Here is a 17126-nt window from a genome sequence, read left to right on the forward strand (position 1 = left end):
GCAAGCTATCATTTGTAAATAATAACATATAATGATCCTGTAATTCAAGGAATCAAAATGAAAGACAAAAAGTTAAGACAAATTTAGTTTTTTAGAGGATACAACTGTATCTCTTTAGTCCACTTGTGTGATAATTCTGTCTAGTTTGCACTATGACAAAAACAATTTATAAAATTGTAATGTTACCAGATTTGAACATTTATTGTTGTAAATTTGAAAAAAAAAAATAATAACAAGAACTAGGCTTCTCTCTCAGAGATCCAGCAAAAGGATGAGTTGTTTGTTGCTGTTTTTGGTAAAAAATATATTTGGATCAGTTAAGTCTTTGGTTTTACAGTGCATTGGTTTCTGTCTACCACAGTGGAAAAGAGGGGCAGTTTTTTATCTGTTTCTGTGCCGTTTTTTGCCCAGGTTAATATGATTAAAAAAAATAATTGTAGCAGATGAATGCTGCACTCATTTTGATGGGATAGGCTTAAATACAACTTTATTCAGGACATGATATTTTGCACTATTTTTCCTCCTAGTTGCACTTTTTTTAGACTGTGGAATTTGCTACCGGTGATTTTACAGCCATTTTACTGCTCTCAGCATCCTGCCGGCCCAGTCAGCAGGTCCATGTTCTCAGTGGGAGCGTCTCCGGTCTGCAGGGCTCTCTGGACGTTCTGCCAGAAGACTCCTGGATGTTGTGCAGCCTGAGGCCAGCTCAGATAGGTGCGCTTCTTCACCAGCTTCCTCATACGGTAGTATGGAGACAAATGATGGGTAGGTATCTCCTCCAGAAACAGCAGGATTAGCACATCCTTCTGCTCGTCAAACAGACGGAAACTGCACAAGTCAGACAAAGGAAGAAAGTATTGCTAGTGCAGCTGAATTCAAATAAATAATATAACAAGCAAAACTTTAAATGTTATCCATTATCACAAGGAAACAGCTCTACTCCTACTAGTACGACAATTATTACTTTTACTACCACCAGGAGTGGGCTGGAGTTAAAATTCAGCGCGGTAGCCTGGTTTTGAGAGGCCTTTTATTTGCTGGGTCAACGGACACCAATGGAACCATAATTTTGACATAAACACTTTATTTGCAGTATAAAAACACCTTTTCAGGTATTAAAACTCTGTGTATGTATTTAGTGGTAGTAAGAAAAAAAAATCATTTTATAACAGTTTACTAAACAAGCAGATTATCGTAAAAATCAACGCAAATAATAAGGAACAAAAACCAAAGCTATAGCCTGAAATACAAGCTAGATCTAAAATTAAAAATTTCTAGCGTTTAAGATTTCATTTAAGATGTCAAAAAGGCTAGGTTTGGACTACGATACTCACATTTAAAGAGGTTTAAAATAAATTATTAGTTACCAATCCAACCCAGCCCTGCCCTGTGGCACTGTACTCCTCCTCCTACCTGTCCTCCTCATTTGTCTTTCCCTCCTCACTCCTTTCACTATACGCCCAGGCAGCAACACACTTGTGTTTTATGGGGAAGAAAAAAGAAGACAAAAAACATTTTGTCCACAAGCTGATTTGTCCTGAAACAGACCAGCTGTTCGGGAATCCTCCCTGCTCTCCCTATAGCCACCCTGCTACTGACTACATCTATTGCTGTGTGTTTAGTTGTCTACCTCTTAAACTACTGGTCTCAAACTCCAGTCCTGGCTCCAATATGCACTCAATAGGAGAGCTCTGCAAAGCTTGACTGCAGGCCAGTAAGAGAATTTAGCCATTTAAATCAAGTGTTAAAGGTAAGAGACACATCTACAAGTTGCAGGACACTGGTCCTTGAGAATTTGAGTTTGACGCCACTCTCTTAAGACAGTGGCATATTTAGCATTTTTTCTATGCAGCAGTAGTTTTCAATCCTGGTCCATGGAACCCACTGTCCTGCATGTTTTAAGTCTTTCTCTGCCTCCACACTCCTGACTTAAATAAATTGAAGAAGTCTCTGCAGCTCTTGATGGCTGCTGAGGAGGGAATGCAATAACCTGCACATTCACAGGGTAAGAAATTCAGATTTTATAAAACAAAGGCTACAATATGTTTCACTCAATTGTCCGAACCTGGCCATCTGGATCTCTCTGGAGCACCATTCACTCTGGAGGTAATGGCGGCTGATCACACAGATGGTCTTCCTGCTGCCATAGATTGCGTCAGTGATGTTCTCTATGATTGGTTTACCTGCAGATACAACAGATTTGGTATATTAAAAGTGAAATTACTTACTCTTAAACAGAATTACACAGTTAGATAGGGATAGCATTTTTTAGCAGATAAAATGTGTAGGGCACAGTCCCCTGGACTGAATAAATATAACTGGACAACACAAGGTCGGAGTTGTTTGTATTTGGTAAAAGCTATACAAGCTTTCTGCCTACTGGCATGTATCAAAGTTTACCCCTGCTTTGTAGGAAATAATAAATTCAGATTTGGGAGAGTTTTTAACACAGAGCTGAACGTATGTTTCAAAATGATTAGCATTTGGAAACCTGGGGGAAATTCTCTTGTGTTGGTGGTGTTTTTTTTAGTTTTGTGAATGTATTTTTTACAAACAATAAATCTGTTGATACAACCAAAGAAAGAGGCAATAAAAATAGCAAACAATTGCTACAATTGCCCATTAAATGGGCATGCACAGTGGAACAGTGGGTAGCACTGTTTGCATTCAGCAAGAAGGTCCTGTGTTGAAGTCCTACCCTTGCCTGGGTGTTTCTGCATGGAGTTTGCATGTTGTGCATGTTCTCCTTGTGCATGTGTGGGTTCTCTCCGGGTATGCCACCCACAGTCCAAAAGCATGACTGTTAGGTTAATTGGCCTCTCTACATTCTCGTTAGGTGTGTGTGACAATGGTTGTTTGTCCTGTGTATCAGTTGCAGAAGAGGATCTAAGGATGTGGGAAGGAGTAGCTATGTGAGGAAGATCAGAAAGGTAGGGGGACTCAAGTTTGTGGTTGGCCCTGACTGTGTACAGAACAATTTCACATTCTATTCTGAATCGAATCATGTGCCGGTGGAAGTGCTGTAGGATTGGGGTGATGTGATGAAATTGTGGGGTTTTAGTAAAAATGCAACAGCCGAATTCTCACCCACTTGTAGCTTATGGAGGAATTTTTGGGGAACGCCAAAGAGAAGAGAGTTACACTAGTCAATGCACGTATGGACAATGCTATGGATAAGCATGAATGCCCTAAGGGGGGAAAGGGAGGGATGAAGGCAAATAACGTTGTGTAGATGAAAGAAGGCAGAACGGGTCTCACATCAATGACATCCATTGATGTGAGAGGTGAAGGATAGAGTACTATCCAGGATGACACCCAGACTCTTCACCCTAGGTGCTTCACATAGCCATACGTTACCTGGTTGAAAGTCTCTGTGGTGCAGACAGAGTTTCCAGCCCTGCTCTCTCTCTAAAACAGGAAGCATCTCTCTGTAAACCCAGTCCTCATCGTGGATGTTGTAGGACACAAAGGCATCAAACTGATGAGGGTCTCCCTTCCTCCTCTTCCTGGTGTCGTAAAGAAAGGCCAGGAAGAGGTGGAATGTGTAGATGAGATGCCACCTCAGGAAGTTGTAGATGAAGGATGTAAGGAGAGTTAGAAGTACCAGACAGGTGCTAAATATGAAGCAGAGAAACCTGCCATCATCCCAACAGGACTGTATATCAAAGTCTAATAACAAAGTTCCTCGTTTCTCCAGAGGAAATGCACATTTATATTGATGTGCATTTACCACTTGTGTTTGCTTATTGTTCTTTATCCAGTAGATGAAGCCTGAGTTTGAGCAGTCACAGGTGAACGTATTGTTGCTTAGGTCCAAATATATTAGAGAGGGAACCGACTGGAAGACTGTTTCGTTGACTCTAACAAGCCCATTGTCAGTTAGTTTCAGATATCTGAGTTCAGAAAGATTAGCCTGCACCAAAAAATCTAAAGACTTCAGCTTAGACTCAGTAATTTGCAAGTTCTGAATTGGCAGAAACAATTTATATTCCAGCTCTGGAAAATCAGCCTTTGCAAAGATCAGTGTCTTGAGTTTGGGGTTGAACTGGAATGTGGCTACATCTGGAGCCTTGTCTGTAAACATTCACTGCTCTGAAATATTCCAAATGGTTCATAGCACGAAGAACTGTTGTTTGAGGATCAGCGCCCCTGACAATATCAACCGAGATGACAGTTAAACTTTTCAAAGATCTTAATTGGATGAATTCTTTAGGACTGTTTAGTTGAAAACTTTTCAAAGGAAAGGCTGAATTGAAGTATATTTTAAGGTTTTCCAAATGCTGTAATTCCCTGAAATTAAGTTCATAACTACTAAGTGTTGCAGAAAGACTTTCAAGGTTTTTTAATCCATTAAATATTTGTTCTTCCAACTTCAGAATGTGGGTCGACTGAAAACCTAAATATTTTAATGAATTTAAACCCTTAAAATCTCCTGAGTTAAATACAGTTACAAAATGATTACTTATTTCCAAAGTTTCAAGTTTATGCAGGGCAATTTTGAATGTGTCTCCAAATGTCTGTAGCATATTTTGAGCAACATTTAAGATCTTTAGCTCAGTAAGGTGTTGAAAGACACACTCAGGCAGTTTGGTAATATGATTTAAAAATAGGGAAAGCTCTTTGAGATGTGTTGTGTTCAAAAAGTCTTCACAGGTCAACTCAGTGATGGCATTGACCTCTAAGCTAAGGATCTCAAGAGAAGAAAGGGTTCTTATGTCGTATGGAATCGTGGTGAGCTCGTTGTTACTCATATCCAGGGACTGCAGTTTCTTCATTGAGTGTATTGATCCTTTTGGCAGTTCAGTTATGTAAGTACTGGACAAGTCGAGCTCCGTGAGGTCAAAGCATGGCGACAGTTTCAAAGTAAAATGGGCAAAAACATTATTAGACAAATCAAGCCGTCTTAGTGTTGGTATTTTACAGATTGTAGTCAGCACTCTGGCTCTTACCTGCTCATTTAAGTAATTTAGTCTTAGGTGACTCAGTGATTCAAGACTCTGCAAGATGTGTTCCATGTCTTCAAAGGAACGTATTTGCTGCTCAAGACAAAACTGTGTTATGTTCCTCAAAAACGTTTTGTCAGGTATTATCCATGTAAGGTTAGAATTTTGTCTACAAGGAGTAAATGCTATATTTTGGATGTGAGAAAAGATTGGTGTGGTGATACTTAATTTTAGGTTAGGACTAGAAATACTCAAGTCTTCAAGAGTTGAGGAGAAATTCAATGGCAGGTCTTTGGTCTCAAAAGAAGAAAGCTGATTGCAATCAAGGCTAAGCTTCTGTATCATGGGTAACTGAAAGAGGGGTTTAATGTCAACAATTTCTCTGATGTTATTCAAACTTAAATCAAGAGTTTTCAATCTGATAAGGTCCTGGATGGCTATTTCATGAATGAACTGAATCAGGTTACCCCTTAGGTCAAGTACAACAAGGTTGTACAAACTCTGGAACATGTTATTTGTTACATTGGTTAGTCTGTTATATGCCAAGCTAAGTGTGTTCAATGAAATCAAATTGGAAAAAGATCCGTCTTCCACAAAATCAATTTTGTTGTATGTTAGATCCAGACTTATCAGCTTTGACATTCCACAAAAATCTTCTTTGTTAATTTTTTCAAGCAGGTTGTTCCACAACTGAAGTGAAACAACATCTTTGGGAATATCATCAGGGACAGTCTCAAGTTTCCTGTCAGCACAGTCCAGAGAAGCTTTAGCGGTGGGTTCGTCCTGATAAAGTATTGTGCAATTCTTTAGTGAATAAGCCAGAGAGGATTTGAAGTGAAAAGAAAGAAAGAGAAGTTGCAGAATGAAAAGAAAAGACATGATTCCTTTAGTTGTCACGATTTTCACTGAGGTTGTTTTTCAGGTTATCTACAAAGGACATACAAACGCACACAAACATAAAGCATGCAGTTAGAAACTACACAGTGTAGGTGTATAAATGATTCAGTTATTGTTTTTTTTTTTTTTGCAAATAATTAAATCTGTTTCTGCAGGTTTCTGATACTTACAGTTGATTCTGTGATCTTCATGCTTCTCCAAACCGAATAGTGGGGGAACTAAAATGGTGAACCTGCTTTTCTACTCTGACCTTAACCAGCCCCTACACCGTCCCACTTGATTGGTATAACTTCACTTATTTAAATTGCAACAAAGGGCACCTTTTTTATAAAAAAGATCTTAAAATCAAATAACTGAGGTGTTGTACTTAATGTTTTCCTATTAATAAAGACTACAATTTATTGTCACAGACTGCCAGAGATTTGCTGTGGATTGTCAGCTTATTCTTTTGTTAATCAGGAATGATATTAAGTACAATTTAATTGCTTTTGTGTGAACCAGCTTGATGTGAACACCGACAAGTTCATAACATTTGAGGAACTATTTTCTCAGTTTTAGTAGATATTTACTACGGAGCCCGGGAGAACTCACTTTAAGTGATATTTTTTTTTCAGGTCTTGATAATTTGTGAGCACGTTTCCTTTAATTGAGCCCTCGAATTAATAAAACGTGAGCATGTTTTCATTTAATTGAGCACTCGAATTAATAAAATGTGAGCACGTTTTCTTTTAATTGAGTCCTCAAATTAATAAAACTTATTCGAGCACACGTTTTAATTATTCTTGGGTGCGTTTTGGTAGATCGAGATCTCGAATATACTATAACGTGCTCATGTTTACATGTGTCAAGACAATATTGAGTGCACGTTTTACATATTGTGGCCACATTTAAGTAGATCGTGCACACAATGTTCTATAACCATGTTCACTAAATTGTGCTCTCGTTTTAGTAAATTGTGCGCTCGTTTGAGTAAATAGTGCACTCGTTTAGTAAATTGTGCCCTCGTTTTACTATGCTTAAAATGAGAGCTCAATTTAGTAAAATGAGCTCACACTATAGTAAAACGAGAGCACAATATAGTAAATTCTGCACACGATTTAGTAAAACAAGCGTACGACTTAGTAAAACGAGTGCACAATATAGTTAAACGAGAGCACAATTTAGTAAAGCGAGCGCACATTCTCTCAACATGCAAAACATTTTGCGATGACCCCTCTAGGGTCCGTAATTTACAAAAGATTTTAAGTTAATAAAAAAACAGACAAATGAATAAAATACTTTTTAGCATAATATATTGAGCAGTGACAAAGTTAAAAAGATCTAATTTAGAACCGTTGCTCAGAAACTTTGTGGTTAAAGGCTGGAGCACTTTAAAAAATGCAACGTATACATCAGCAAAGTGTTGCACAGGTGACATTAGACCTGGACATGCTTCTGTGAGCTTATCTTAATTCCACCGCTGTTAATGTACAGTTGTGGGTCATTGCTTATCAAACATCCAATAGCTTAAGATCATCAAAGATTTGATCATGTTGCAGAATATTTAAATGATACACGTAGAATACACACAACAAAAGATTTTAGAGTCTGAACAATAGGATCATGAAAGTGGAATACATTGTAAAGAGATGAAAACACAATATACAAGAGTGTACGTTAAATTTTTGACTTTGGTTCTTTGTTCATTGTGTTATTTGTTCCCTTTTACCCCATATGGCCATGTCTGTTAGATAAGAAGTCAAACTTCCTTTGACTACTAATTAACATGATCCTATTTCAGATGAACTGGTACCGTATATAAAGTTATTATCACAATAACTACTGTGCACCTGCACTCCATCTCCGTCTCCACCCGGTATTACTTACTATTTATACAATATACTTAAACTCTTCTAGTTGTGGCAAAAACTAATGTAGAGGGAGCATTGGACTTTTTCTCAAAAGCAATGGCCACAAAGATGTGGAATATGTAGATGAGATAGGAAGGTAGATGAAAGACATAAAGAGAGTAAAAACAACCAGACAAGTGCTGAAAACAAAGTAGACAAAGCTGATATCCTTACAACAAGACTGGTTCTGAAAGTTTGGTAACAAACTTCATACTGGTCAGCATTTACCACCCATGTTTGCTGGTTGTTTATTCTACCATTGACTAAAACCTATGTTTAAGCAATTATTTATGTTTAAAATGATTTTAATCAGCTGTAATGTTTATAATGCTTCATGTATGCCTTTCCTTTGAAGTCTTGATATTGAGGCGAAGATAAATGCTGTGTGGTTGCCAGGGTAAAGTCAGTTGGAAATAAATGAGCAATGTCGTAGATTTCATGACAGTGAATTTACCATATCATACCAATTTTATTTATAAAGCACTTTAAACAGCAGCAGGACCAAAGTGGTGTACACAATCATAAAATACAAATGATCACTCATAAAACAATAAGCAAAGATGTATATAAAATTCATAATAAAAGGACAGTAAAATGCAATAAAACAAAGTCATCGTCTCAGATTGTGTTAAAAGCCAAGGAAAATAGGTGGGTTTTAAAATGGAATTTTTTAATCAGCAAGGGAAGAGGCCCCTCTAATCCCTAAGGGAACATCATTCTACAGCTTGGGATCTCGGTCCCTTCTACGCTTGAGCTTGGTCTTCGGCACCCTCAGTAACAACTGGTCAGCTGATCTAAGGGAACGGGAGGGTGTGTAGGGATGTAGCAGCTCAGACACGTAAGTTCATTAAGAGCTTTAAAAGCAAAATGTATCTGTAAATTTTGTTGTACCTGTTAAAAAATGTGCAGCAGCATTTTGTACCCTCTGAAGCTGGGAAATGCACGAATCAATGGCTCCATTATAAAGTGCATTACAGTAAGCTAGCCGAGTTGTTACAAAGGCATGGATTACAGTTTCAAAGTGCTGATTAGAAAGAATAGGCTTTACTTTCGCAAGCTGCCTCAAGTGAAAATAGCTGGTTTTACAAAAGCTCTAATGTGGGCATCCAACTTAAGTTCAGCGTCTATCTTTACCTCTAAATTTGTAATAATAGGCCTGATGTACTGGGCCAAGGAGCCAACATCAGTCAGGGAGTCTTCACTAGAACTACCAAAAATCACAACCTCTGTCTTTTCTTCATTTAGTTTTAAGAAATTTAAGGCCATCCAGGCTTTCAAGTGTTCCAAACATAAAAACAGAGACTGAAGAGAGATGGAGTAGGTTTTCTTTAGAGGGATATAAATCTGTATGTCATCCGCATAACAATGAAAAGAAATCCCATATTTCTTAAAAATAGAACCAAGAGGAAGGAGGTACAACGTGAAAAGGACAGGCCCCAGAACTGAACCCTGCGGGACACTGCATGATAGTGGAGCAGACGGGGACATGTGGCTATCAAGACAGACACAGAAAATGCGCTTGGCCAAATATGATTTAATTTGTTCAGTTAACAATTAGATACATATTGTAAACTGTCAATCAAAACACCTCTTTAAAAATCCGCACACCCCTTATAGAATTTGTGTTTTTCTTCACTGCATGGCCAAGTCTTTAACAATGATCACATGTGACATAAGCACCACATTATTTGTCGTACGCTGATGCGGCAGAAACTCTGTTTTGCCATGTACACGCACAGGCTCAAAAACTTTGGTTTTAGAAATCTCTACTTTGGTTAGAGTTTTTAGAGTCAAATGTTTTTAGAGATGTAAAACAACGTTTTAGTGTGAATAAACGGGCAAAAACACATAAGAAGTTATTCGTTTTCCCTGATATCCGGCTATGTGAGTACTTGTTGAAGCTGTGATTTGATCAGAGTGCTTTTCATACATAGCCACCTCCAAGCACAATCATTATGATCATCTATGATTGTGACCCATACATGATTATGCTTTGAAATATTATGTCAGAGCTCTCAATAGCCTTTCAGCTTTGCTGCTGCTCTCAGCGTACTGTTGGTCCAGTCAGCAGGTCTGTGTTTTCAGTGAGGACGTCCCCTGTCTGCAGAGCTCTCTGGACGTTCTGCCAGAAGACCCCTGGGTGTTGGGCAGCCTGAGGCCAGCTCAGGTAGGTGCGTTTCTTCACCAGCTTCCTCATGCGGTAGTAGGGAGACAGATGATGAGAAGGGATCTCCTCCAAAAATAGCAGGATCAACACATCCTTCTGCTCGTCAAACAGTCGAAAACTGGAGCCAGACAAAAGAAAAACTGTATTTGTAATAGAAGATTTTCTATTTTCAGTGGTGCTCTAATGGTTACACTTGATCAGTTTGTGGCAAATAACATTATAAGACAATGTCTTCACAAAGCACCCGACTCAATGTTTGTGCTTTCTAATAATTTAAGAACTCTAAGCAGGATACCCGTAATAGATATTTTAAATTTCCCTATTTTATCAAATTATAATAACATAATATACATGAGATGTAGATCCTCAACTTCCAAATTAAATAGAGAGCTTTGAGTTAGTTACCATATACAGTGCTGTGAGAAACAAATGTACTTCTTTTCAAATATTGTCTTTTTTTTTCTTTTTCTCACACGAAAATGTTTAAGATTATTAAACAAATTTGATTACCAGACACAAAGATAACCTCAGAACACACAGACACAGAGGCACAGAGAGAAAAAGAGATATTTTGAAAGTGTTTTCAAATGATTACTTCATATATTAAGGAAAAAAGCCATCCACTTTATGTAAAAAAGTTATCCGTTGTCTACCATGGCTATGCGCTCTTTCAGGAGGAGTGAATGCTGCTAGTTTCATGATTTGTTTTTGTTTTTTTGTTTTGGACTTGCCAGTCTAGTTTCAGCCTATCACCTCTCTATCCAATCAGCTCAGTCTCATCAGTCACCAGTCTATTAGCTCAGATCAGCTCCACCTGTGCCAGTAATTACTGCCAACTCTGCTCACCTGTTTATATAAACCTGTCTCAGCCAACTCAGCCCTGCCTGAACATCTTGTCTTGTCTCGCCTCATGTGCACCGCCAATGCCTGTTCTGGTCAGCTCCTGCATTCTTCACTGCTTTAGCCTGTCAGTACCTGCATCTGCTCAAGTCTGGTTCTGTTTGCCTGCTACACATGCTACTATTCCTCCCTTTCAATCAACCTTTTTAAAGCGTAACTCTGTGTTTGGCTGAATATCGGGTTCACCAGCAGCATTCATTACAGCTAGTCAATAATTCAATGCAATCTGCTGGGTTTCCTAAAGGAGAAAACTTTTTGATCAAGCTGTCTGCATGATTTGATTGAATTGACTTTGTAAAGTGCATTGAAATGACATGCTGAGAAATGGAGCTACATGAATAAAACTGAACTGAATCATCACTATCTATTTTTATTAACTAATTTAATTTGATTAACCCCATCTTTTTGGTTAGTTTACTAGCCACACCCATGAGTCATTACTAACTGATCTATATAATAATAAAAAAATACTTAAATAGAACCTGTCTAAAAATATAAAGCAGGAATTAAGATCTACAAACAACATGCCATGCCTTCATCTAATGAAATTCAAGGACAGATGAGTTACAAAGTCTCCCAAATCTATCAGTCTTTAATGGGGTTTACCATGCAATTGCTAAGGTTTTGTAGTTCCAATGAACCACAGAGACCTATTATTCACAGAGGGAAAACCCAGAAAAAGCATTTTAACCTCAATTACCTGACCGGTGTTCAGAGATAATCATTAAGAAATGAGAAAGATACATGTACTGTGCAAAAATGGCATCCATGGTAGAGTTCTAAGGCCAAAAGCACTGTTGACCAAAGGCAAGGCAAGGCAAATTTATTTATATAGCACAATTCAGTACAGAGACAATGCAAAGTGCTTTACATGATTAAAATATTGGAAAATACAACAGAATAAAAGTAAGTAGGAATAAAATGTAGAAACAAAGAACATTAAAAACAGTGAAACAGGTTAACTAGAACAGTCAAAGGCAATCCTAAACAAATGTGTTTTTAATCTTGATTTTCTGGAAAACTGAGAGACCAAAGAGAGCAGTTGCCCATTTCAAATTTAGCAGAAAAACACATTGGTGATCCTGAAGACTATAAATATATAAAATTTCACCGTTCAGACAGCAGTATGATGCCGGTCACATTTAATAGTATGAACACCCACCCAAATCAGATTTCAGAATTGAGCTTCAAGACCTGCAGTGTGAACGTAGAACTGAGAATGCTACGTGTTATCAGTCTGGCTTTCCTTGTTAAATCTGTCTACTCCTGGTTTTGATTCATGCTTCCATGTTTTTTTTATCTCAGAGTGATTAAATGATTGTTTCAGGGATTAATTGAGCTTAAGCTCATCATTGGTTTCACAAAACTGTTACAGTATGAGAAATGTTACAGTAAAGAATATTTGTAAAAGAAAGCAAACCTGTGGTCAAACTGTGAAAGTTTGTATGATTTCTCAGTCGGTCAGGCTCGCACTGTTAAACATTAAATTATATATACTGTCCTAAAACTTTCAAAAGTCTTCCCAATTTCTTGACATAGCTGTATGTCAAGAAATTGACAAACAGCTATGTATGCTTTAGTGCAGTTAGCTTGGTAGTATATTTATTGTGTTAGGCGTCATGCAAACTACAAAGTATGTACAATGTATGTAATGATGTGTTGAGTGGGTGTAACAAAAGATCCCTTTGTAGATGGAGAGCACAACCACTTTAATTTTTTTAACAACTCCAAACAGGCAGGATTTTTTTTTTTTATTTTTTTTTTTTTGCAGAACAATACTTTCAACTCTGCGGTTGGTTTCTTCCTCCTAAAGGTGTTTTATCCAGAAGTTGTGGTGCAGCTCGCACAACCGACAATTCTCTTCCTCATCGTTGTCCATGTCAGTCATGTCACCGCCTTTTCTTTTCCCTTGGAAAAACAATAACATAAATGCTGTAACACACGTAGACATACACATACAAATGTGTACAAGTCATACACACGGAGACAAAAATAATTATTTCTATACAGAATTATTCACACAATTATTAACAATTTATATACATACACACATACCAATTGTTTTGAATGTAAAGATGCAGACATAGATATTTATGTAGCTATATATTTCTACAGACATACCTGGACAAATGTTAGCATAAAAATGTGGACACACACAGACATTACTTTATATGCACGCACAATTATTTTTAATTTAGAGACAACCAAAGATGTACAAACATAGTATAAAACTGAAAGATGTACCTCCACACTGCTTACCTGAACACGGTCATTGGCTGGACGGCAGCGCTGCTGAAGGAGCTTCTGGTGGAGGAGCTTAGATTAGCCAGCTCCGGCGCAGATGGACAAGATAGGTCATCTGTGTCGGCATCCATCTTGGATGAATACAGTGCCTAATAACCTAACCTAGGAAGCAGCAGAGCTCAATCGCTGATAAGCAAACTGGGTCTCTATCCCTCTTACTAGCAACTAGCAAGAACTGACCGGTATGAACCATTAATGTTGTATGGTTTGATGTGAACAGAGTAAAATAAAACCACACCATCACAGATCTCCTCCAACAGCAAGGTTATGGCTATGATGTGAGGTGGAAACCATTTCCACTTCTGTCCCAGAGATCCAGCTGATGTTTTCACTCCTACTCCAGACGTTCTGATCAACATCTTCACTTTTCCAGTGTCATCCACAGATTTTCTAGCAACTTCTAGTGGTCCCAGGCCCTGATTCTTGCCGTCTCAGAACCCCAGAGCCTGCTCCATGCTGCCTGAGAATCACAAAACCCGTTCATTTTCTCCTCCGTAATTCCAAGATGAGCCCTCTCCAGCTCCTCCTGTGCAGCATGACCCAGTAGTCCACAAGTATACAGCTGCTTCGACATCCCCATCATCCTCCTTATCCTCTTAATCTATTCTCCTGGCTTCATCATCAACATCTACCCTCCTGACTCTATCACCATCATTTCCATCATTGCCATTTACATCCCTGACTCTATCATCATTGAAATCATTACCTCCTGTTCAGCTTTCTCCAATCTGTCCAGCCTTGGTTCTTGTTACCGAGTTTCTCTGAAGAGTTCAAGGAGAATCCACGTCACTTTCCTGTTCTCAAAGGGGTTTGAGGACAAAAATCTTGCTGTGTTACCCTATGATTGGTCAAAGTGGTGGTGGACTCGCCTCCATCTCTAGATCCAGGGTGCACCAACAAGGGGGATCCATCAGGGCTTAGCTCCGTCTTCTGATCCCATGTGCTCTTCAGAGCTCCATCAAGGGTTCCTCCGGCTTCCATGCAGCTTCTTTTGCAGAAGTCCGATGAACATTCAGGTAGTCATACTGCTATTCTCCAGGTTTCCTCCAAAGTTATTTTTGGTTCCACCAAATTCTCCAAGTTTCAGTGGTGCAGTTATTCAAAGGTCCTCTTTGAGTTCCTGCATCCAGTAGACCATTCTCCTGGGCTCCACCCTGGGTTCAAGTCTTCCAAGCTCTGCCTAAACCTCTCAAAGTTATCTCCACCATCACTGGCCTTTGAGGTTTCAGCACTGCCAGTCCCCAGACATCCTTCACCACTAACATCAAGGCTTCTCTCGCTGATGATCTTCTTGCTTCCCTGCTGGTCTTCTGACCTCCTGTGCCACCATTGCCTTTGGTCTCCTGAACTAATGGTCTCCTTGGGACTACACCCTGGTCACCCTCCTGAACTCTGATTTTGGTTCTTGCCCTGCCTCAGAATGTCAGGGGTGAACGAGCAATTTTTCCACTAAACGTCCGTATTTTAAATACATTATATTTACTATTTTCACAATTTGTCTTCATGCTGCCATGTATTGTGAGAAGTGTATCCACACAATATCATGCTATCAGAATTATAGAAGTTGGGGTGTAATGTTTCTCAAACCTAAACCTTCTTTGGTTACTTGGTAAAGCAAAGAATATATGTTGGGTTTTTTTTTTCTTTTTTCAGTGAGACTCCTTTCTATTATAATTAGCCATAATTTAACTTTTTTTCTGCTTTTCATTAAATTTATGAAGCTTATCTTATCATAAGATTGAACTTTCTAGCTATGGCCCTGTAATTATTTGTACTTTATGGACAGTACAGTTCAGGGTATAATCAATCACAGTTTAAAACTTCTCCCATCTTTTTTTTTTAGATCAAACAAGAAAAGTTTGAAGTTGTTCATGTTGAAGATGACTTGTTCTTGTGTCATCGGATTGCTTCTGCTTGCCTTCTCAACTTGTTTTACCGGCTCTGTTCTCATAGTAAAGAAAAATGCTGCTCCTCATGCACACAGCTCAGCAGCCAGAGTATGGTAATCTTTTCAGAAATATGACAAATATGATTATTATTTCTCTACCTGTATAAATAACCTCTGAAGACAGCACCCTCACCTGGCCATTTGGATCTCAGTTGAACACCATTCACTCTGCAGATAGTGCCGGCTGATCACACAGATGGTCTTTCTGCTGCCATAAATGGCATCAGTGATGTTCTCTATGATGGCTTTACCTGTGGACACAACAACAGCAATGAATTGGCTAAAAGTGACAATTACTATCCTCTGATATAAAAATAAATATCACACTCCTAAAATGTCCTTTTATATAGGACATTTTTTGACCAATTTGTATAATCTGACCCTATCTGACTGAATTTGACTTTGGAAAGTGCCTTAAAATGACATGTTTCATGAATTGGTGTTATATAAATAGAATTGAACTGAATTGAATTAAAAGCCTTGTAACACTTGTAACCTAAAAAAAATGTTACTTATGTTTAAATATATAAATATTTAAACATAAATATACGCTGTTTGTACGGTGTTCTTTTTTTCTGAATTACTCCCAAACACTAACCTTTTATCCAAGGTTAGTGTTTGATATGCCAGTTTAAGCATTCCTTTGACCTCCTACATGGGTTGCTCATGTTGTCATACATGTTTTATTTCAGGGATTATGTAATTTTGCAGGTCTAAATGTATTTTTTGAAACTCTGAAACATTAAATCCTGTCACTTCTATGAAGCAGTTTAAATATGATTTAGCCTAGATTTGTATAAATCAAGTCTATTGAGGTGAGGGTTTAGATGTACACTGTGCTACTGTATAAGGACACAGATGTTTCATGACAAAGCATAACTTTACAATGCGTTATTTTTTTGTGACACGACTATTATGTTGATAATCAACTTATGATCATAGATAGCACTGCTTTCCAAGGGATGGTACTTTGAAAAATCTGGTTTTGTTTTTATAATAGTTTTTTTTATACATCTTTGCAGTTTGGTATTTTTTTTCAATTTGTTTTCTCAAATCGTATATCTTCAACAAATGTTTCTCAGAATTTATTCTGAGTTTTACAAATTGCATACTTTGTTCATTTTTTTCTGGCACCAGTAGCCTTTATGTGAAAGAAGGCTGACTAGAAATGGAGTTGAGAGAGACGGAGAAGACATAAGACGTGTCAATGTCTATGGTTTGGTACAGGAAGACGGGACGGCTGTACCTTACAAATTATTTTCTTTTTAGATAATTTCTTACAGATTATATTCTTTACACTTTTGGGGACAAGGCTTCCTCTGGTGGGTGGATGGGGCGGACACATTTCTTCTGGCCTTTGTGTGGCAAGTCCCACAAATAATAAAAAAAGTATTCTGTAAAAAAAAAAAAACTATTTTAAAAGAATGCTATTTATAAAACTGTCTCCAAATTTTGTAAATCAAATCTGAAAAATAAAAGTGAAAAAAAAAACAAATCTGAAAAAAAAATTGTAAGTATGTAAGTTAAAAAATTTAAAAATAATCTGAAAAAAAATACAAAACTGCAAAGCTGGTACAACAGCTTGATTGAGACATTTTTCAGCTTACAGTAATATTTCTCTTCATATTATGTAACCCTTGGTAGGGTTTCACCTGGATTTGATGTCAATAATCACATCTGAGTATTTAAGCTGTCCTGCTGAATTCTTCAATTTGCCTTAACCCTGGTTCTAAATCCTGTCTGGTGAATCCTTTCTGGTGGCATATTTCTAAGTTCCTGTGAGACACAATATGTTCAAGCCTCCCCAAAGCCCTACATAAGATAAAGAAACATACATATTAAAGAATGATCAAGATACCCACTAGTTCCCACTCATGTTTTTCTACACAAATCCCATTTCAAACTACCCAAAGCTGTAATAAAAGGATTGCATTTTTCTTATATACATCAATCATATACATGATAGGGCTTCTCACAGAGGTTTGTAACACAGAGGAAAGAAAAAGGGATAAAGCCAGAATCTACCTGGTTGGAAGTCCCTGTGGTGCAGACAAAGTCTCCAGCCCTGCTCTCCCTCC

At 37.9% G+C, this 17126-nt stretch overlaps 1 pseudogene; it reads right to left on the reverse strand.

Annotated features, from left to right (window-relative positions):
• Positions 1-578: 578 nt before the first annotated feature.
• LOC105923052 lies at positions 579-4775 on the reverse strand (annotated as a pseudogene).
• Between the last annotated feature and the right edge of the window lie 12351 nt (positions 4776-17126).

Source organism: Fundulus heteroclitus, chromosome 13 (assembly GCF_011125445.2).
Source record: "Fundulus heteroclitus isolate FHET01 chromosome 13, MU-UCD_Fhet_4.1, whole genome shotgun sequence".
Taxonomy (NCBI): Eukaryota; Metazoa; Chordata; class Actinopteri; order Cyprinodontiformes; family Fundulidae; genus Fundulus; species Fundulus heteroclitus.